General features: G+C 44.3%; 1 protein-coding gene across 2 annotated transcripts in view; it reads left to right on the plus strand.

Moving 5' to 3' along the window:
• Nucleotides 1–12,420: 12,420 nt before the first annotated feature.
• rnf212 (ring finger protein 212) overlaps nucleotides 12,421–22,009 on the plus strand; it is a 171,696-nt gene continuing 162,107 nt past the window's right edge. For both annotated transcript variants that reach the window (XM_085975479.1, XM_085975480.1), the window contains exon 1: nucleotides 12,421–12,532. The gene's annotated coding sequence lies outside the window, so the exon portion shown is untranslated. The remainder of the gene's footprint in view (nucleotides 12,533–22,009) is intronic.

Here is a 22,009-nt window from a genome sequence, read left to right on the forward strand (position 1 = left end):
CCGCCAAGGTAAATGTGGCATGCTGTGGGTCTACTGTAATTTTGTGTATAGATGACAGCTGCAGAAGTGGTGTGAAGGATCCAATGGGACACTGGTGAGTTGCAGAGGTAAGAAAATGTTGGGAAAGTCATTTTTAATGTGTTTCGTATTTTCTGTACGTGACAAGCTTTGAAGTGTTTGTGTAGTTCTACATCATTGGGAGAACTTCACTCACCAGTGACAGATCGCTTCTGTAACCTCACCTGAAGCTGCCATCTGTTTTAGCCTGAGAGTCACTGGAGAGCCTGGGTGCAAGGGCTCACCTTTGTACAGTGATTGTCAGTGTTTGCAGCACCTCAATGTTGTCAAACACTGAAAAAATCATCCGTCAAAAAGAAATGGTGGTGGCCCCTGTAAGAAAACCAGCTGATGATGCATCATCAACTGATGTAATCTAACACCGGCTTTCTCTTAATTGGCCGGCAAGCCCGCAGGGCGGGCTTAACAAGGCCAATTGAAGTAAAATAGCGCCTGTGCATCGGACGTCGCTGGGGGCAGGACTAGAACCCAAAAGGCAGCAGTTCTGCCCCCAACGCGCCTCTTCAGGTAAGATCCCGGCCATTGAGTCATAATGGCACAGAAGGAAGCCATTCGGCCCAGTCTCCCCTTGAAAACATTGTGTCTCTGCCTCCACCACTTCTGTCGGTAGTGAGTTCCAGGTCCTCATCACTCGCTGCGTAAAAAAAGTTTTTCCTCACATCCCCTCTATCTCTTGCCCAAAACCTTAAATCTGTGTCCCCTAGTCCTTGTACCATCAGCTAGTGGGAACAGCCTTTCTCTGTCTAGCCTATCCAAACCCATCATAATCTTGTACACCTCTATCAAATCACCCCTCAACCTTCTTTGCTCTAATGAAAACAAATCCAGCTTCTCCAACCTGTCCTTGTAGCTAAGATCCCCCATCCCCAGAGCCATTCTGGTAAATCTCCTCTGCACACTCTCAAGTGCCTTCACATCCTTCCTAAAGTGTGGTGACCAGAACTGGATGCAATATTCCAGTTGTGGCCTAACCAGTGCTTTATAAAGGTTCAGCATAACTTCTCTACTTTTGTACTCAATACCTCTATTTATGAAGCCCAAGATTCCATATGCTTTGTTAACCACTCTCTCAATATGTCCTGCCACCTTCAGGGACCTATGCACATTAACTCCCAGGTCCTTCTGTCCCATTAAGTGTATATTGCCTCTTCCTGTTCCTTCTGTCAAAATGCATTACCTCACACTACTCTACTAAATTCCATCTGCCACTTGCCTGCCCATTCTACTAGCCTTTCTATGTCCCATTGCAGTCGATTGGTATCATCCTCACTGTTTGCCACACCCCCAAGTTTGTTGTCATTGGCAAATTTAGAAATTCTGCTCTGTATTCCAATATGCAGGTCATTTATATATATCAAAAAAGCAGTGGCCCTGGCACTAACCCTTGGGGAACACCACTGTCTACCATCCTCCAGTCTGAAAAGCAGCCACTTACCACAACTCGCTGTTTTCTGTCCTTAAACCAATTCCTTATCCAAGCTGCCACTGACCCACCTATTCCATGAGCATCAATTTTGTTAACCAGCCTTCTATGTGGTACTTTGTCAAACGCCTTCCTAAAATCCATGTAGACAACATCCATTGCATTCCCGTCATCAATCCTCCCTGTTACTTCATCAAAAAATTCAATGAGATTAGTCAAACACGATCTGCCTTTTACAAGTCCGTGTTGGCTCTCCTTAATTAGCTTAAACCTCTCCAAGTGCCCGTTAATTTTTTTCTTGAGGATGGTCCTTACACCCTCTCTTGAACAATGGTGTCACATTTGCCACTTTCCAATCCTCAGGCACCTCCCCTGCATCTAGGGAAGATTGGAAAATTATGGCAAGCCCTTCTGCTATCTCCTCACCCAATTCCCTTAGCAACCTGGGATGCAAGCCATCTGGACCAAGTGACTTATCCACTCTAAGCATACCTAGTCTTTCTAGTACATCCTGTCTATCAATTTTCACCCCTTCCATTGCTTCTACCTTTTCCACTTCTACTGCTATTTTGTCAGCATCCACCTCCTTAGTAAACACCGATACAAAGTACTCATTGAGTATTCTAGCCTTGCCCTGTGCCTCTAAGCATATATCGCCTTCTTTGTCCCTAATAGGCCCCACTCCGCCTCTTACTACCCACTTACTGTTTACATGCCGGTAGAAGATTTTTAGGTTCCCTTTTATGTTAACCGCCATTCTACTCTCATATTCTCTCTTTGCCAATCTTATTTTCATCTTCACTTCCCCACTCAACTTATTGTATTTGGTCTGGTTCTCCCTTGAAGAATTCACCTGACATTCATCATACACTTTCTTTTTTTGTTTCATCATCTTCTCAATGTCTCTCATCATCCAAGGAGCCCTTGCTTTGGTTCCCTTACCCTTCCCTCTTGTTGGAATGTATCTAGCCTGTACTTAGAACATCTCCTCCTTAAAGATCACCCATTGTTCCATTACAGTTTTTCCTGTCAGTCTTTGGTTCCATTTTACCCTGGCTAGATCCTTTTGCATCCCATTGAAGTTATCCCTATTCCAGTTTTGAAGTTCCACTCTAGATTGTTCCATGCTCCTCTCCATTGCTAATCTAAATCTGACAATACGATGATCGCTCGTACCCAAGTGTTCTCCCACAGACACTTGGCTGACCTGCCCCACCTCATTCCCCCGCACCAGATCCAGCAATGCCTCTTTCCTAGTTGGGCCAAGAACATACTGGCCAAGGAAATTCTCCTGAACACATTTCAGAAATTCCTCCCCCTCCTTTCCCGTTACTCTAGCATTATCCCAATCGATATTTGGGTAATTAAAGTCCCCCAATATAACTACTCTATAGCTCTTGCATATCTCTGCAATTTCCCTGCAGATTTGCTCCTCTACTTCGCTCTCACTATTTGGAGGCCTGTAGAATACTCCAATAGCGTGATCATATATTTTTTGCTCCTCAACTCTAACCAAATGGATTCTGTCCTTGTCCCCTCAAGAACATCCTCCCTTGCCAACACTATAATGTCTTCCTTAATCAGCGCTGCCACCCCACCTCCCTTTCTTCCTTCCCTATTTTTTCTGAACACATTGTACCCTTGAATATTAAGTGTCTGGTCCTCACTGTTTTTAAGCCATGTTTCCGTTATTGCCACATCATATTGCCACACGCCTAATTGTGCTTGTAGCTTACCAACCTTATTCACCACACTTTGTGCGTTTATGTACATGCATTCTAAACCCATTTTTGAATTTTTCATAGTCTTTCTTAGTCTGCTCCTATCAAATATGATACTACTTCCACCTCCAGCACTACCTTCCCCTCCAGTACCATCCAACACACTCACTCTTCCATGCACCCCATTCCTCCCCTCCACTCCTACATGCTGGTGTCCATCCCCCTACCAAGCTAGTTTAAACCCTCCCCAACAGCACTAGCAAACCACCCCGCGAGAATATTGGTCCCGGCTCTGTTGAGGTGTAACCTGTCCGGTTTGTACAGGTCCCACCTTCCCCAGAAATAGTCCCAATGCCTCAGGAATCTAATGCCCTCCCTCCTGCACTATCTCTCCAGCCACGCATTCGTCTGTTCTATCCTCTTATTCCTGTACTCACTAGCACGTGGCACCGGGAGTAATCCAGAGATTATTACCTTTGAGGTCCTGCTTTTTAATCTCTTTCCCAGGTCCCTATAGTCTGCCTGCAGGACCTCATCCCTCTTTCTGCCTATGTCTGTCAGGGTTGGGGAGCCACGGGGCCGTATAAATACAAGGCCGTGCTCTCCGGGCAAGGTAGGTTCTGGACCCAAGTGCAGAAACCAGACAAGAGACACATATACCGTACTTTGTTTGAACTTTACTAGATTCACACATAACTAGATTAACACAAGGGACACAGCAATATACATAACAACTAGAGACAAGAGAACTCGAGACAGAAACCCAACAAGCATACATAAGAACTAGAGACAAGTTACAAGACAGCTAGTCAAGATAGGAACTCAGGACAGCTTCCATGAGGAAGCCCACTTGTCTATACTGAGCTTGCGACAAGCTACCACAAGGGGCCAACGGCTTGCCAAGGCACAACTCCAGACAAGCTACCCCAAGGGTAATCGGCTTATCAATGCAAAGCTCAAGACAAGATCCCAACAGCTCCCACATAGCAACACGCTTGTCCAAACAGCACCTTACCAAGACAAGCAACTTAACAGAACGACAGACTTAAGAACATCTTAAATCCAGAAACAAGAACACAGACTTAGATACATAGCTCGAGAGAACTATGGCAGCCAGCTTGTGAAGGCAAGCTGCCATAGAGAAAAGGCTAGTCACACAGAGCACCTAGTCAAGACAAGGAACATTGTCAAGACTAACTCCCTGGTTCACCCTAGTGAGGACTGAGCACTGAGTGAAACAACCATAGAACTTATATACCAAGAAAACCAGGTGAAACCCATGAACAGCTAACAGGCCATTAAGAATTAACACAAAACTAGGAACAATTAACAAAAGACACAAACAAGATCCAAACAAGTGAAGGTGCCATCTAGAGGCTAGGAAAGGGACTGACTGGCACCGTCACAATGTCATTGGTACTGATATGGACAATGACCTCTGGCTGTTCACCCTCCCCCCTCAGAGTGTCCTGCAGTCGCTCAGTGACATCCTTGAGCACAAAATCCAGGCCGACACTTCCGTGCAGTATTGAGGGTGTGCTGCACTGAGGGTGTGCTGCACTGAGGGTGTGCTGCACTGAGGGTGTGCTGCACTATCAGAGTTGCCATCTTTCGGATGAGAGGCCCCGTCAGGTGATCGTAAAAGATCTCAAGGTTTTATTTCGAAGAAGAACAGCGTAGTTCTCCCCAGTATCCTGGGCAATATTTATCCCTCAATCAAAACCTAAAAACAGATAATCTGGCCATTATCATATTGCTATTTGTGGAATCTTGCTGTGCAGAAATTGGCTGCTACATTTCCCTCATTACAGCAGTCACTACACTTCAAAAGAACTTCATTGGCTGTAAACGCTTAGGGAAGTCTTGAAATCATGAAAGGCGTTATATAAATGCAAGACTTTCTTTTTTCTTTCTTAACCACCAGCATTAATTTCAAAAAAGACAACTCTATGAATACTTTAAAAATTGAAGTATTTAGAAGTTAAAATAAAATTAAAAAATTCTTGCTGTGAGGTTGTTGACTTCCCGATTAGGGCAGTCATCTTTGTGACATTGTTTAGCTGAGGATTAGTGGCATAATGTGTCATGTCTTCATCCCACAGTGGATGAGTCTGGGAGAGAAAAATGTCAAATGTGTGTAGATCTGGAAACATGACAACAGCAGCAGCCCTGTTAGGGGGTGGATAAACATCTCAATTTAGGCTTTTAAATAAAGTTAAATTCTTATACGTCCAAGTAATTGTTTTTATAAAAAAGGAACGTTTTCAGACCAATTAAAAGGATCACAAGATAGATACAGATAAGCAAGCCCATTTGCCCCATCTCATCTCATCCATCCACAACAAATCCCACTTGTCGCTGCATCCAACTGCTTTTGAAATGATTCCAGGGCTTTTACTTCCGCCAACCCGTTCTTCAGCATTCCTTTAATATAGAATAATTGAAGACATTATTATTAGGGGTTACACTAGCTACACTTTCAGAAACACCAATTATGTAAACTTTAAATGTTAAGATAATGAAACAAAAACAAAGCATAAACGGTTCATGCAGTAAAGAAGTTCCTATCGGCAGGATTTGGGTAAAATAGGTGTAAATCGTGCTGCCACTGCAGCATAAGTGCAAATCAGGAAATTCCGGCCACAGTATGTTCTAGCTCGGTATGGACAGAACAAGTGCAGCTGATTGGTTTCTCCACCAACTGGCTATTGACATCTTTCCCAGTCAAGAAATACAAGACAAAGATTGAAATCCTTCGATCTGGATTTTATCCCAGTTTCTCAGCTGGTGGATGGAAATTTAAAGCAAACAAAATATTTTCAACTATACAAACCTGTAGCTGAATGAACAACATAAAATATGTGACATTTTCAATTATTAGTTAATAATATGTCATTTCTGTCACATCCTGGGTTGTGTGGATATATAGACTGCCTTAAATAAAATCATGATTAGATGCTAACACAGTTTTTACTTCTTAATTTATACTAAATAGACACCAGTGACGTGAAGCAGTGCTGGACTGATAAAATAATGAAAGTCTACTGTAATGTTATTATTTGGTTTCCAGTGGATAGATACACTGTCTATCTAGTAGTTAAAAGTGGAATGGCAATTCTACCACATACTTTAGACTTCAAAACTTCAGAAAGACAAGCTTCAATACTGTTTTTTTCAGTCACTGCTTAGATAATCTCTTTCCACATTGCTCCTTAGCTCACTCATAAATGGGCCAGAAAAAAGTGCCTGTTCACATTAAGAATTATGAGCCTACTGTGAAATATTATCATAAAAAGGTTTATACATTCATATTAAATACCTCTGTCAGCTATTTTAATGCCTCAACTAACTTCCAGGTAATAAAGAGCTATGTTGATATATGCTGTGCTACAGAAAGATAAGACATGGGCTTCAACTCCCATTTCATCAGACAGTCCCATCTTGGACCTGCCATTGACTTGGGGAGGTGAAACAAGGGGACTAGGTGCTTTGGAAAGAGGGGCAAGAAAGATTAAGGGTAAGCAAATTCCTTTATGAGCCGCTCATATACATAACATGAGTAACACTGGCAGAGTTCTAGGAGTAGGACTAAAGCTCTACAGCTTGAAGGATTAAACTAAGAATAGATCAAATACAAAGCACAGAATATGCCAGCATTCAAAACCTTATAACGTCTTTTTAGTATATTGTTTTGTGAAATAGAAAATACAATTTGTGCTGTTAAGCAGAAATTAATGGTTAAAATTTTGGAAGTTCTTCCTACTAGACATGCTTATAGAACATGCGACTGACCAGCAGGTATGGTACACATGGGGTGGGGGGGGGGGGGGCGGTGCATTTCTGTTGGGATTCTCCCGCTTGTCTGTTGCAACTTCGATGGAAGAGCCACGGAAACCCTAGAAAAACAGCGGACCTTCGGGAGAACCCCCACGGAAATTCAAAGCCACAGATTCAGTGAGCAATCGGAGGAGAGCAGTAAGTGTACAGCTAGTCAGCAGCTGCAGCAATCTATGCAGGTTTGACTTTAAGAGAGAAACACCTCAATATTACGATGCAGCATTTTACTTTTGGGGGAAAAAACTGATGGTTGTTCGTTTATTTGAGAGTTTAGTCTGTTCTAAGTAAAGATGTTTTTCATGTGATTGAGAGTTTATAAGACCCAATACATGACTGTGTTAACATAGTGCCCAGAATGATCAGTACTACGGATTTAACTAGGAATTGCATATGTGCGCTGAACCTACAGAGGTAATATACTAATGGACTTCTGAGATATTACACAAAAGGACTGTTATATTTCTGGATGTCTTTACTCTTCTTTTACTTCATATATGTGTCTCACATAAGTAAGCCCCTATATCCTGGAGAGCTTTTGCTTGTCCAAATATCTACGTAAATTTGCAATGTGCTGGAGCAGGGTGATTGAGGGCCGGTACGTCAGCCGGCGGCTGGTGAGGGTTCAGCTCCCTGAGTAAGGGTATGACCCATTTAAGAATCTCCCCTTTAAAGGTAATAGCACCTGGAGTGGAAGTGCCTGGAGTGGGAGGAGACTTTCCCCAGCCAGGTGAGCATAAAAGGGGACGATCAGGGGAAGTAATGGCTGAGAAAGGCTGGGAGTTGAAGAGCTAACAGACATTTTGTGCGATCTTGCTTTGTGTTATGTGCATTAAAAGGAGTTTGGAACTTGGACTGATCAAGGACCACTGTTTGTACAAGAGAGAAGACTCCACGATGGTAAGGCCCTGTAACAGTGCCCAGAGACCTCCTTCAGTTTATTTCGGCTACTGCCCTCTTGTGATCCTCCTTGTTTTCAGAAGGTGGCATGATAACACTATGCTAGACTTTGACTTAGGCTTCAACAAATGTATTAAACATTAAAGAACAAGCACAGCTAATGTTTTTACAGTCGTTGTTGGGCTTAGCCATCTCCTTGTGTAGAAAATGATAAATGTTTCACAGATGTTTTATTAGACTGCAATATAAGAAAAAAATTAGGTAGCAGTTCTTTTCTTTTTCTCTCCATCCATAGAAGCTATCTGGTCTGACTGTTTATTTGAAAACTACAGGCAGTCTTGTCAAGACAGGTTAGTGAGTACCTTCAAAAAACGACCAAGCAAGCAGATTTAAGTCGGAAGTGCTGTCCTTGGGATGAGACGTTAAACCGAGGCCCCATCTGCTCTCTCAGGTGGATGTAAAAGATCCCAGGGCACTATTTCGAAGAGCAGGGGAGTTCTCTCCGGTGCCCTGGCCAATATTTATCCCTCAACCAACATCACTAAAACAGATTAACTGGTCATTATCACATTGCTGCTGTGGGAGCTTGCTGTGCACAAATTGCCTGCCACGTTTCCTACATTACAACAGAGACTACACTTCAAAAAGTACTTCATTGGCTGTAAAGCACTTTGAGATGTCCAGTGGTTGTGAAAGGCGCTATAGAAATGGAAGTATTTCTTTATTACTTGTTACCTGTATGGATGAGGAAAAGGACTGCAGGGAGGATGGGCAAACTGACCACGGCACCGTGGTACAGGGGGCCTTCCAAGTGGAGGGAGAAGGAAGGAATGTGGTAGTGGTAGGGGACAGTATAGTCAGGGGGATAGATACTGTTCTCTGCAGCCGCGAAAGAGAGCCCCGAATGCTGTGTTGCCTGCCTGGTGCTGGGGTTAAGGATATATCCAGGAAGTAGAATCAGTATGGGTGGAGATAAGGAATAACAAGGGGCAGAAAACACTGTGGGAGTAATATATAGGCCCACTAACAGTAGCTATACCGTTGGACAGAATATTAATCAAGAAATAGTAGGAGCTTGTAACAAAGGTAATGCAATAATCATGGGGGACTTTAATCTTCATATAGACTGGACAAATCAAATTGGCAAAGGTAGTCTGGAGGATGAGTTACTGGAATGCATTTGGGACAGTTTCCTAGAACAATACTTCATGGAACCAACCAGAGAACAGGTTATTTTAGATCTTGTATTGTGTAATGAGACTGGGTTAATTAGCAATCTCATAGTAAAGGATCCTCTGGGGCAGAGTGATCATAATATGATAGAATTTCACCTTAAGTTTGTGACTGACTTGCCTAAGTCCGAATCTAGAGTCTTAATTTTAAATAAAGGCAATTACATAGGTATGAGGGGTGAGTTGGCTGAAGTAGGTTGGAAAAATAGATTAAAGGCATGGTGGTAGATAAGCAGTGGCTAGCATTTAAAGAAATATTTCATAATTCTCAACAAAAATACATTCCATTGAGAAACAAAAACTCCATGGGAAAAGTGATCCATCCATGGTTAACTAAAGAAGTTGAGGATAGCATTCGATTGAAAGAAGAAGCTTATAATGTTGCAAAGAATAGTAGTAAGCCTGAGGATTGGGAGAGTTTCAGAAACCAGCAAAGGATGACTAAAAAATTGATAAAAAAGAGAAAAAATAGAATGAGAGAAAACTAGCATGAAATATAAAAGCAGATTGTAAGAGCTTCGACAAGTGTGTAAAAAGGAAGAGAGTAGCAAAAGTAAACATTGGTCCCTTAGAGGCTGAGAAAGGAGAAATTATTATGGGGAATAAGGAAATGGTAGAAACGTTAAACAAATACTTTGTATCTGTCTTTACAGTAGAAGACACAAAAAACATACCAAAAATGATGGGGAACCAAGGGTCTAATGAGGGTGAGGAACTTAGCGTAATTAATACAAGTACAGAAAAAGTATGAGAGAAATTAATGGGAGTAAAAGCCGACAAATCCCCTGGATGTGACGGCTTACATCCTAGGGTTCTAAAAGAGGTGGCTGAAGAGATAGTGGATGCATTGGTTTTGATCTTCCAAAATTCCCTAGAATCTAGAATGGTCCCAGTGGATTGGAAGGTAGCAAATGTAACACCACTATTCAAGAAAGGAGGGAGAGAGAAAACAAGGAACTACAGGCCAGTTAGCCTGACATCAGTCATCGGAAAAATGCTGGAATCCATTGTTAAGGAAGAGGTATCAGGGCACTTAGAAAATCATAACATGATTAGGCAGAGTCAACAAATTATGAAAGGCAAATTGGGTTTGACAAATTTATTAGAGTTTTTTGAGGATGTAACTAGCAGGGTAGATAAAGGGGAACCAGTGGATGTAGTATATTTGGATTTCCAAAAGGCATTCGGTAAGGTGCCACATAAAAGGTTATTACACAAGATAAGGGCTCAAGGAGTTGGGGGTAATATAGTAGCATGGATAGAGGATTGATTAACGGACAGAAAACAGAGAGTAGGGATAAACAGGTCTTTTTCAAGTTGGCAGGCTGTAACTAGTGGGATGCCGCAAGGATCAGTGTTGGGGCCTCAGCGATTTACAATCTATATTAATGATCTAGATGAAGGGACTGAGTGTAATGTATCCAAGTTTGCTGATGATACAAAGCAAGGTGGGACAGTAAGTTGTGAGGAGAACAGAAAGAGTCTGCAAAGGGATATAGATAGACTAAGTGAGTGGGCAGTAAGGTGGCAGATGGAGTATAATGTAGGGAAATGTGAGGTTTTTCACTTTGGTAGGAAGAATAGAAAAACAGAATATTTTTAAATGGTGAGAAACTTTTAAATGTTGGTGTTCAGAGAGATTTGGGTGTCCTCGTGCAAGAAACACAGAAAGCTACAGTGCAGGTACAGCAAGCAATAAGGAAGGCAAATGGCATGTTGGCCTTTATTGCAAGGGGGTTGGAGTATAAGAGTAAGGAAATCTTGCTACAATTGTGCACAGCCTTGGTGAGACCAGACCTGGAGTACTGTGCACAGTTTTGGTCTCATCTAAGGAAGGATATACTTACCTTTGAGGCGGTGCAACAAAGGTTCACTAGATTGATTCCTGGGATGAGAGGGCTGTCCTATGATGAGAGATTGTGTAGAATGGGCCGATACTCTCTGGAGTTTAGAAGAGAGTTGATCTCATTGAAACATACAAAATTCTGAAGGGGATTTACAGGGTAGATGCTGAGAGGTTGTTTCCCCTGGCTGGAGTGTCTAGAACTAGGGGTAGGCCATTTAAGACCGAGATGAGGAGGAATTTCTTCACTCAAGAGTCTTGAGAATCTTTGGAATTCTCCTCCCCAGAGGGCTGTGGATGCTGAGCCTTTGAGTAGTTAGATAGATTTTTGGACTCCAGGGGAATCAAGGGATATGGAAATCGGGCAGGAAAGTGCAGTTGAGGTCGATGATCAGCCATGATTTTATTGAATGGCAGAGCAGGCTCGAGGGGCCATATGGCCTACTTCTGCTCCTATTTCTTATGTTCTTATGATATCCAGTGGCCACTGCTGGCAATATGAGTTCTGATGAAGGGTCATCGACCTGAAACGTTAACTCTGTTTAGAAACATAGAAAAATAGAAGATAGGAGCAGGAGTAGGCCATTCGGCCCCTCGAGCCTGCTCCGCCATTCAATGAGATCATGGCTGATCATCCAAATTCAGTACCCTGTCCCTGCCTTCTTCCCATATCCCTTGATCCCTTTAGCCTTAAGAAATATATCCAACTCCTTCTTGAATATATTTAATGAATTGGCCTCTACTGCCTTCTGTGGTAGAGAATTCCACAGGTTCACCACTCTCTGGGTGAAGAAATTCCTCATCTCTGTCCTAAATGGCTTACCCCTTATCCTTAGACTGATAGAATTAAATGCACGGTTTCTTGACGGGGAATTGAACACCGGGACGGGTCGGTGAAAGTGCCGAATCCTAACCACTAGCCCACCAGGGAAGCTCTCTCCACAGATGCTGCCTGACTTGCTGAGTATTTCCAGCATTTTCTGTTTTTATTATTGGCAATATGATTGTTTATTTTAAAAACAGCAGAACTATTGCAGCACATTATGTTGCAGGCATTATTGCATGCCTCTCTCGAGGTAATGGCTACGTGTGCAATAAGTGCACAAATTAATTTACAAGGTTTTGCACAGATAATTTTGCAAATAACTTTACCTGGCACGCTCCTCATTATCAAGGTGATTACCCTGCGGCTTCAGCTGAATGTCATGCTACTCCTCACTGTCCCCCAGTACTGTGGCTACACCGCTAGATGATAGCCATGTAACTGCTGGGAGTCCTCATGGGCCTACAGGCACGTGCTCAGGTGAGAGTCACGCCGGTGAGTTTTCGCATGCGGCTCTAGGTGGCGATCGCAGGCCGTGCGAATGCGCATGCGATTTGAGGCAATGGTTGTGAGGGGCGGGAGACAGGACTGCGCAAGCGCACGCACATGTATGTGCGGCTTTGGGTGAAGTGAGAAGGAGCCGTTGCCAAGGGAAACCGGCGTTGTGCGAAGGATCGGGTAACTACCCTAATGGTGCGACGGGACCACTGAGGCGCGGGCCTGTGCATCGAAGCAAGGGATTGCCTTTGCTAGTCTTTGACCAAGTGTCGGCTGGGTTCTGTGGAGGCTCCATTTTGGGAGGGATAGTGTGGGCCTCTGGCTGTAAGGAAGTTATAGCTGAAAATCTGAAACTGCACTCTGTTATTGTAGTATAATATTTGATCCTAATTGGAGATTATTGCACAAGGACGTGCAGATGTAATTTAGAGCCCATTTTAAAGTTCTCAATTCTGTCCTTGTCTTTATAGGTATTCCCATTAGAAATGCCTACATCCACATGCATATGTCAACTTGTCATGTCAACTTCCATGCTGGGGATACTGCCCATGGTCTCCCCAATGAACGGGATCAAGAAGTATCTGTTTTGTATATTTTGCTATCCTTTGACCACTTGATATCATGTCATCTTTGGGATTTTTCAGGAGACCCACCATTTCCTTTTTAATCTGAATGTATGATAGAAATGCCTGACATTTATATTTTAATATCCCCAGTCACCCAAAATTCATTTTCTATTTTAACCCGCCTGATTAGATTCTTAACTTCCTTTACCTTGTTTTTATATTCGTCTCTGTCCAACATGTTCCACTGGCCTTATACTTCAGGAACAATCTCTTTTTTTGCCCCTATTCCCCATGCTACCTCTATTGTTACCCACATCAGTCTTTTACTTCTGTTATTCCACTATCCTTTGCACCTGTCTCTCCCCATTCTTCCTCCATTTCTCTTCCTTTGGCTGTGCTTGCTGCTTCCCACTCCATGCTTCCAATCTTTTACCCACTCAATGTCTAGGATAATTCCCTGACTGAGCACTCATCATGTACCACATTCCAGAGCTTTGGAAGCATTGGTTTTCTATCTATTCTGTTTATAGCTATATGTTTTAATAGACAATAGCATTCCTTAAAAAATTATGGGTGTGAAATCTTTCATTCTTTTTAAACAAATTAAAAAGTCACATTTGCGCCACAGAAGTGCCAGGCAATGAACATCTCCAACAAGAGAGAGTCTAACCACCTCCCCTTGACATTCAATGGCATTACCATCACCAAATTCCCCCATCATCAACATCCTGGGGGGGTAACCATTGACCAGAAACCTAACTGGACTAGCCACATAAATACTGTGGCTACAAGAGCAGGTCGGAGGCTGGGTATTCTGTGACGAGTGACTCAACTCCTGACTTCCCAAAGCCTTTCCACCATCTACAAGGCCCAAGTCAGGGGTGTGATGGAATACTCTCCACTTGCCTGGATGAGTGCAGCTCCAACAACACTCAAGAAGCTCGACACCATCCAGAACAAAGCAGCCCGCTTGATTGGCACCCCATCCACTACCTTAAATATTCACTCCCTCCACCACCGGCGTACCGTGGCTGCAGTGTGAACCATCTACAAGATGCACTGCAGCAACTCGCCAAGGCTTCTTCGGCAGCACCTCCCAAACCCATGAACTCTACCACCTGAAAGGACATGGGCAGAAAGGACATGGGAACACCACCACCTCCAAGTTCCCCTCCAAGTCACACACCATCCTGACTTGGAAATATGTCGCCGTTCATTCATCGTCGCTGGGTCAAAATCCTGGAACTGCTTACCTTGAGCAGTGGTGTAAGAGGGAGGGTTTTAAATTTTTGAGGCATTGGAACCAGTTTTGTGGTAGGTGTGACCTATACAAAAGGGACGGTCTACACCTGTGCAGAGATGGAACTGATGTTCTCGGGGTAATTTTTGATAAAGCAGTTCGGGAGCATTTAAACTAGTATGGCAGGGGGCTAGAAACCTATGTAGTGAAATAGAGGAAAGTGAAAGGCAGACAGAAATAAATGGTAAAAGGGTGAGGAACAAAAAACAAAGGGCCAAACTAATTCATAAAAAATGTGAGCATAAAAAAAGCCTGAGGGTTTTATACCTTAATGCGAGAAGCATCAGGAACAAGGTAGATGAATTAGCTGTGGAAATAGAGGTTAATAATTATGATCTAATTGGGATTACGGAAACATGGTTGCAGGGTGAGCAGGGCTGGGAGCTTAACATACAGGGGTATTCAGTATTTAGGAAGGATCGACAAAAAAGAAAGGGAGGAGGGGTAGCATTGCTAGTAAAAGAGGGGATAAATGCAATTGAAAGGAAGGATATTAACTCAGTTAATACAGAATCTATATGGGTGGAGCTAAGAAATAGCGAGGGGCGAAAAACATTAATAGGAGTGGTATATAGGCCTCCAAATAGTAAAATAGAGGTTAGGGAGGGCATCACGAGGGAAATTAGAGAAGCGTGCAATAAGAGCACAGCTGTCATCATAGGTGACTTTAACTTACATATAGATTGGACTAGCCTAATCAGTAAAAATAATGAGGAGGAGGAATTCCTTGAGTGTTTAAGGGATGGTTATCTGGATCAATATGTCGAGGAACCAACTCGGGAACAGGCTATATTGGACTGGGTACTGTGCAATGAGAAGGGACTAATCAGTAATCTTGTTGTACGGGGACCCTTGGGTCAGAGCGATCATAACATGATCGATTTCTCACTCGAAATGGAGAGCGAAGAAATTGACTCAGAGACTAAGGTCCTGAATTTAAACAAGGGGAATTATGATGCCATGAGACGGGAACTGAGTAGGTCTGATTGGACAACGTTCCTGAGAGGACTGGAGGTAGATAAACAATGGCAAACATTTAAAGATAGAATGACAAAATTGCAAAAATTGTTTATACCAATCTGGCATAAAAGGAAATCTAAAAAGGTGACTCAACCGTGGATAACAGGGGAAATTAGAGACAGCATAAAATCCAAAGATAGGGCGTATAAAATAGCCAAAAAAAGCGCCAGAGCGGAAGATTGGGAACAGTTTAAGATAGAGCAAAGGAGGGCAAAGGGCATGATCAAGAGGGGCAAAATAGCTTACGAAAACAAGCTGGCGGAAAATATAAAAACTAACTCCAAAAGCTTTTATAAATATATCAAAAGGAAAAGACTGGTGAAAACCAAAGTTGGTCCATTGCAGTCAGATACGGGGGAATATATAATGGGAAATAAGGAAATGGCAGATCAACTAAATGCATACTTTGGGTCAGTCTTTACGAAGGAAGACACAAAAAACCTCCCTGGGATATCGGGAAAAATAGGGACATTGGCAAAGGAGGAACTGACGCAAATCAATATCTCTAAGGATATGGTGTTAAGGAAGCTAAAGGGATTGAAGGTGGACAAATCCCCAGGGCCTGATAACATGCATCCTAGGGTACTGAAGGAGGTGGCCCTAGAGATAGCGGATGCACTAAGGATGATTTTTCAGAATTCATTAGACTCGGGAACAGTGCCGATGGATTGGAGGGTAGCTAACGTTACCCCACTATTCAAAAAGGGGGGTAGGGAAAAAGCAGGTAATTACAGACCTGTAAGCCTTACATCAGTTGTGGGCAAAATGCTGGAGTCCATCATTAAGGATGAAATAGCGGAGCACTTAGCAAATGGGGACAGGATAGGACAGAGTCAACATGGATTTACAAAGGGTAAATCGTGCTTGACTAATCTATTGGAATTTTTTGAGGGAGTAACTGGTAGAATAGATGGGGGAGAGCCAGTAGATGTGGTGTACCTGGACTTCCAAAAGGCCTTCGATAAGGTCCCACATAAAAGATTAGCATGGAAAATTGAGGCTCATGGGATAAAGGGGAAAGTTTTGGCGTGGATAGGGAACTGGCTGTCAGATAGAAAACAGAGAGTTGGAATAAACGGCTCATTTTCTGAATGGCAGGCAGTAACAAGTGGGGTACCACAGGGATCTGTCCTGGGCCCCCAGCTGTTCACAATTTACATTAATGACCTGGATCAGGGAGTCGGATGCAGCATTTCCAAATTTGCAGACGACACTAAACTAGGAGGTGGGGTGGGCTCAGAGGAAGAGACCAGGAAGCTCCAGAGCGATTTGGACAGACTGGGCGATTGGGCGGATAAATGGCAGATGCACTATAATGTGGACAAGTGCGAAGTTATCCACCTTGGGTGCAGGAACGGGAGGGCAAATTATTATTTAAATGGCAATAGATTGGGAGAGGGGGAAGTACAGAGAGACCTGGGTGTTCTTGTACACCAGTCACTGAAGGCGAGCATGCAGGTGCAACAGGCGGTCAAGAAGGCAAACGGTATGCTGGCCTTCATAGCAAAAGGGTTAGAATACAGGAACAGGGATACCTTGCTGCAGCTGTACAGGGCACTGGTGAGACCACACCTCGAGTACTGTGTACAGTTTTGGTCGCCTCATCTGAGGAAGGATGTTCTTGCCATGGAGGGGGTGCAGCGGCGATTCACCAGGCTGATACCAGGAATGGCGGGAATGACCTATGAGGAGAGACTATGTAGTTTAGGGATGTACACACTGGAGTTTAGAAGATTGAGAGGGGACCTCATAGAAGTGTATAAAATTCTGACAGGTCTAGACAGACTGGATGCAGAAGGAATGTTTCCCTTGGCGGGTGAAAACAGAACTAGAGGACATAATTTAAGGATAAGGGCTAAACCATTTAGGACAGAGATGAGGGGGAATTTCTTCACTCAGAGAGTGGTGAACCTGTGGAACTCATTGCCACAGAGGGCAGTGTACGCCAGCTCATTAAATATATTTAAGAGGGAATTAGATATATTTCTACGGGCAAAAGGGGTTAAGGGTTACGGAGAGAAGGCGGGGACGGGATACTGAATTAAAGGATCAGCCATGATCTCATTAAATGGCGGAGCAGGCACGAAGGGCCGAATGGCCTACTCCTGCTCCTATCTTCTATGTATCTATGTATCTATGTATCTAACAGCACTGTGGGAGTACCTTCACTGCACGGACTGCACCAGTTCAAGAAAGTAGCTCACCAGCCCCCTTCTCAAGGACAGTTAGGCTTGGGTAATAAATGCTGGCCTTGCCAGTGACGCCCACATCCCGTGAATGAATTTAAAATAAAAAGAAATTAAAAATGGTTACTTAATTTATGCAAGGCATAATGGCCCTGAATTTCCATGGGATTCTCCCGATCTTCTACTGTGACTTCGGTATGAGTCAGCAGAACCCCTGGCAAAATGGCGTAAATTCTATTTATGCCATTTGTCTGACAGTACCGCTGATCTCCTGCCTGAGAATGCAGGGAAATATACTTCAAAATCAGGTCTTCTTCTTAGGCAGTCCCTCGGAACTGAGGATGACTTGCTTCCACACTAAAAATGAGTTCTCAGGTGACTGATGAGTCCAATGCGGGACCTACAGTCTCAGTCACAGGTGGGGCAGACGGGGGTTGAAGGGGCGGTTGGTGGATTTCTTGGGTTGACGTGCGCTCCTTCCGCTGTTTGCGCTTGGCTTCCGCTCGCTCCCAGCGAAGAGACTCGAGGTGTTCGGCGCCTTCCTGGATGCTTCTCCACTTTGTGTGGTCTTGGGCCAGGGATTCCCAGGTGTCGGTGGGGATGTTGCACTTTTTCAAGGAGGCTTTGAGGGTATCCTTGAAGCATTTCTCTGCCCACCTGGGGCTCTCATGCCATGTCGGAGCGCCGAGTAGAACGCTTGTTTTGGGAGTCTCATATCGGGCATGCGGACGATGTGACCTGTCCATCAGAGCTGATCGAGCGTGGTCAAAGCTTCGATGCTGGGGATGTTGGCCTGAGCGAGAACACTGACGTTGGTGCGCCTATCCTGCCAATGGATTTGCAGGATCTTGCAGAAGCAGCGTTGGTGGTACCGCTCCAGTGCTTTGAGGTGCCTGCTGTACATGGTCCATGTCTCTGAAGCATACAGGAGGGCGGGTATCACTGCTGCTCTGTAGACCATGAGCTTAGTGCTGGGTTTGAGGTCCTGATCTTCAAACACTCTCTTCCTCAGGCGACCGAAGGCTGCACTGGCACACTGAAGGCGGTGTTGGACTTCGTCATCGACGTCTGCCCTTGTTGACAGTAGGCTCCCGAGGTATGGAAAGTGGTCCACCTTGTCCAAGGCCTCGTCATGAATTTTGATAATCGGGGAGCAGTACTGTGTGGCCGGGGCGGGTTGGTAGAGGACTTTTGTCTTACGGATGTTTTGTGTAAGGCCCATGCTCTCGTACGCTTCAGTTAAGGTGTTGACAATGGTTTGGAGTTCGACCTCAGAGTGTGCACAGATGCAAGTGTCATCTGCATACTGTACTTCGATGACAGGATGGGACAACCTTGGATCTGAACTGGAGGCGACGGAGGTTGAACAGTTTCCTGTTTGTTCTGTAGATTAGCTCCACTCCAGCGGGGAGCTTACTGAGGGTGAGATGTGTTGTACCCGTGTGTTAATGGAGACACGGAATGCAGGAGTTGGCTTAACAGGTGTTTACTGAACAAAGTCTGGAGGTGAACTAAAAGATACAAGACACTATACAGGCTTATATACCCGAGTGGTCACTACCGGTATTACAGTACACAGGGGCTCTTAAAGGTACATACACTACAATTCCTCCCCTTTCAGATAATTGGTACATAACATTTTAATTAATCATTAATTAACATGTTTACAAGAACAATAATCTACACATTTGCTGTAGTTAATCAATTATAAGTCAGTCTCTCTGGAGGCTTCCTGACTCGGTCCGGATAACGCCTCGGTGGTGTAGTAGGTTCTTTTGGCAAAGTCGATTCGGCTTGAATGCCAGTGTCGGGTTCATCTGGTTCCAGTATCACCGGATCGGAGGTAGATACTATGGGTACCTCTGCTTCATCATTAGGCGTATAGAGTTGTGGTGTAGGTTGTCCCTTTTCGGATGACTCTATGATCTGGTCAGCATGGCACCTTATTATACTTTCTCCAATGTCCACGGTATACATCAGCAGTCCTAGTCATGTGCAAATAGTTCCAGGCTGCCATTTCTCGGTACGGTAGTCCCGGGCCAAAACTTGTTGACCTATCTGGAAGGTTCTAGTTGGCCTTTCATTCATGCCTTGAAATTGCCGGTTCTCTACGTCCCTTCTGATGTTTGGCTTGATCAAATCCAGCCGGCATCTTAGTTTTCTATTGAAAAACATCATGGTGGGAGTTTGGTTTGTAACCACATGTGTTGCATTCCTGTACGCAAAGAAGAAGTTATCTACCTTATGTTGTAGATTTATGTCTTCATTACCCATGGCCTTTATGGCCTTCTTGAAGGTCTGGACAAACCTTTCAGCTAATCTATTGGTGGCGGGATGGTATGGGGCGGACGTGTAGTGCTTAACCCCATTGTTTTTTAAGAACTTCCTGAATTCTTCGGACACAAATTGCGGTCCATTATCAGAACAGATCTGTTCAGGCAGCCCATTCCTGGCAAATATGGTCCTTAATACTGTGATGGTTTTTTCCGTGGTGGTGGAGGACATCTTTATTACCTCCGGCCACTTGGAGTGTGCATCAACCGTGATTAAGAACATTGAGTCCATAAATGGACCAGCAAGGTCGATATGTACCCTTTGCCATGGAGATGAGGGCCACTCCCATGGATGTAGAGGGGCTTGTGGTGGGGCGTTTTGGACCTTCTGGCATCCTAGACAGCTCTTGGTCATTTCTTCGATGTCTCCATCGATACCTGGCCACCACACAAACGCTCTGGCTAGGTTCTTCATTTTCACTCCACCCAGATGCCCCTCGTGAAGCTCCTTTAGCACTTTATCCTGGAGTTTGGGTGGAATCACCACTCTGGATCCACACATCAAGGTTCCTCGGCACACTGACAGCTGTTCTCTTCTTTGCGAGAATGCTGGCAACAGTGGTTCGCCATGTGCTGGCCATCCCTTCACCGTTAAATCGTAGACTCGTGAGAGAGTTGGGTTATTTCTCGTTTCCTTTTCAATGGTAGAATTTGTTACTGGTAGACATTCCACTATGGTTGAGTGGAACATCTCCACTGGGTCCACTGTAGGTGCCTCTTCTGCCGTTGGCAACGGTAGGCGCGATAAACCGTCAGCTTTCCCATGCTGTTTTGATCCTTTGTATTCTATGTTATATTGGTGTGCCCCTAGGAAAAGGGACCACCTCTGTAGCCTTTGCGCTGTCATAATGGGAACGCCTTTTTTAGGGTTGAATATGGAGACGAGGGGTTGATGGTCAGTCAACAAGGTAAATTTTTGTCCGTGTAAGTAATGGTTGAATTTCTTCACTTCCCACACCAGGCTGAGTGCTTCCCTGTCGATCTGGGCATAGTTACGCTCAGCTGAGTTCAATGAGCATGACGCAAAAGCTATCGGCCGCTCCGAGCCATCAGGGAATCTATGCGATAATACCGCTCCTACGCCGTAAGGGGATGCATCGCACGCCAGTCTGATTGGCAGTGATGGGTTGTAATGAGCCAACACTTCCTTGGACGTGATCAAGCCTTTGCATTTATGGAAGGCACGTTTACAGTCTTCGCTCCATTTCCAAATTACTCCCGTTTGTAGCAGTGCGTTAAGAGGGTGCAGAACAGTTGACAAGTTCGGTAAAAATTTATGATAGTAATTTATCAATCCCAGGAACGACCTTAATTGTGAGACATTTTCAGGTGCTGGGGCTTTTATGACCGCTTCAATTTTTTCAGGTGACTTATGCAACCCTTCTTCGTTAATTATATGGCCACAATATGATATTTGTTTCTGGAAAAATTCGCACTTGGGGCGATTTGCTCGTAGGCCCCGTTCTCTCAACCTAGTGAGCACCTGCTCCAAATTGGCAAGGTGCTCGTTGTCGTTTTCTCCTGTTACAAGGATATCGTCTAGGTAGCATTGAGTCCCCGGAATCCCTTGCAGGACTTGCTCCATAGCTCTTTGCCAGATAGCTGGAGCTGATGCTACTCCGAAAACCAGTCGATTGTATTGGTACAGGCCTTTGTGTGTGTTTATCGTGAGATACTTTTTGGAGGCCTCCTCAACCTCCATCTGTAGATATGCCTGTGCCAAGTCAATTTTGGTGAAACGTTCCCCTCCGGATAGTGAGGCGAAAATATCTTCTATCCTCGGAAGAGGATACTGTACCATGTGAAGGACCGGGTTTGCAGTCACCTTGAAGTCCCCACAGATGCGAATTTTTCTCTGTTCTTCAGATTTATCATTATTCAATGTTTTCTTCATGACCGGGACGATGGGTGTTGCCCAATCGCGCCAATCTACCTTGGATAACACGCCTGCCTTTTCCAAATTCTCCAGCTCTGCCTCGACTGCTGGACGAATTGCGTATGGCACCGGCCTTGCCTTCAAAAACTTGGGAATTGCCGCATCTTCCACTTTTATTGAGGCGGTGACGCCTTTCAGGGTTCCTAGTTCCTGTTGAAACACTTCTTTGGCGTTGGCCAAGATGTCTTTTAATCGTTCAGGTATGACGTCATCATTTTTTTTCTTACTGGTCACCGTCAGTGCCTGAATGGAGTGCCAGTCTAAACGTATCTTCCTGATCCATTCACGTCCCAACAGCGGTGGACCACCATCTTGC

The sequence above is a fragment of the Somniosus microcephalus genome, chromosome 2, assembly GCF_052327205.1.
Source record: "Somniosus microcephalus isolate GS21.2 chromosome 2, FLI_Smic_1.0, whole genome shotgun sequence".
Taxonomy (NCBI): Eukaryota; Metazoa; Chordata; class Chondrichthyes; order Squaliformes; family Somniosidae; genus Somniosus; species Somniosus microcephalus.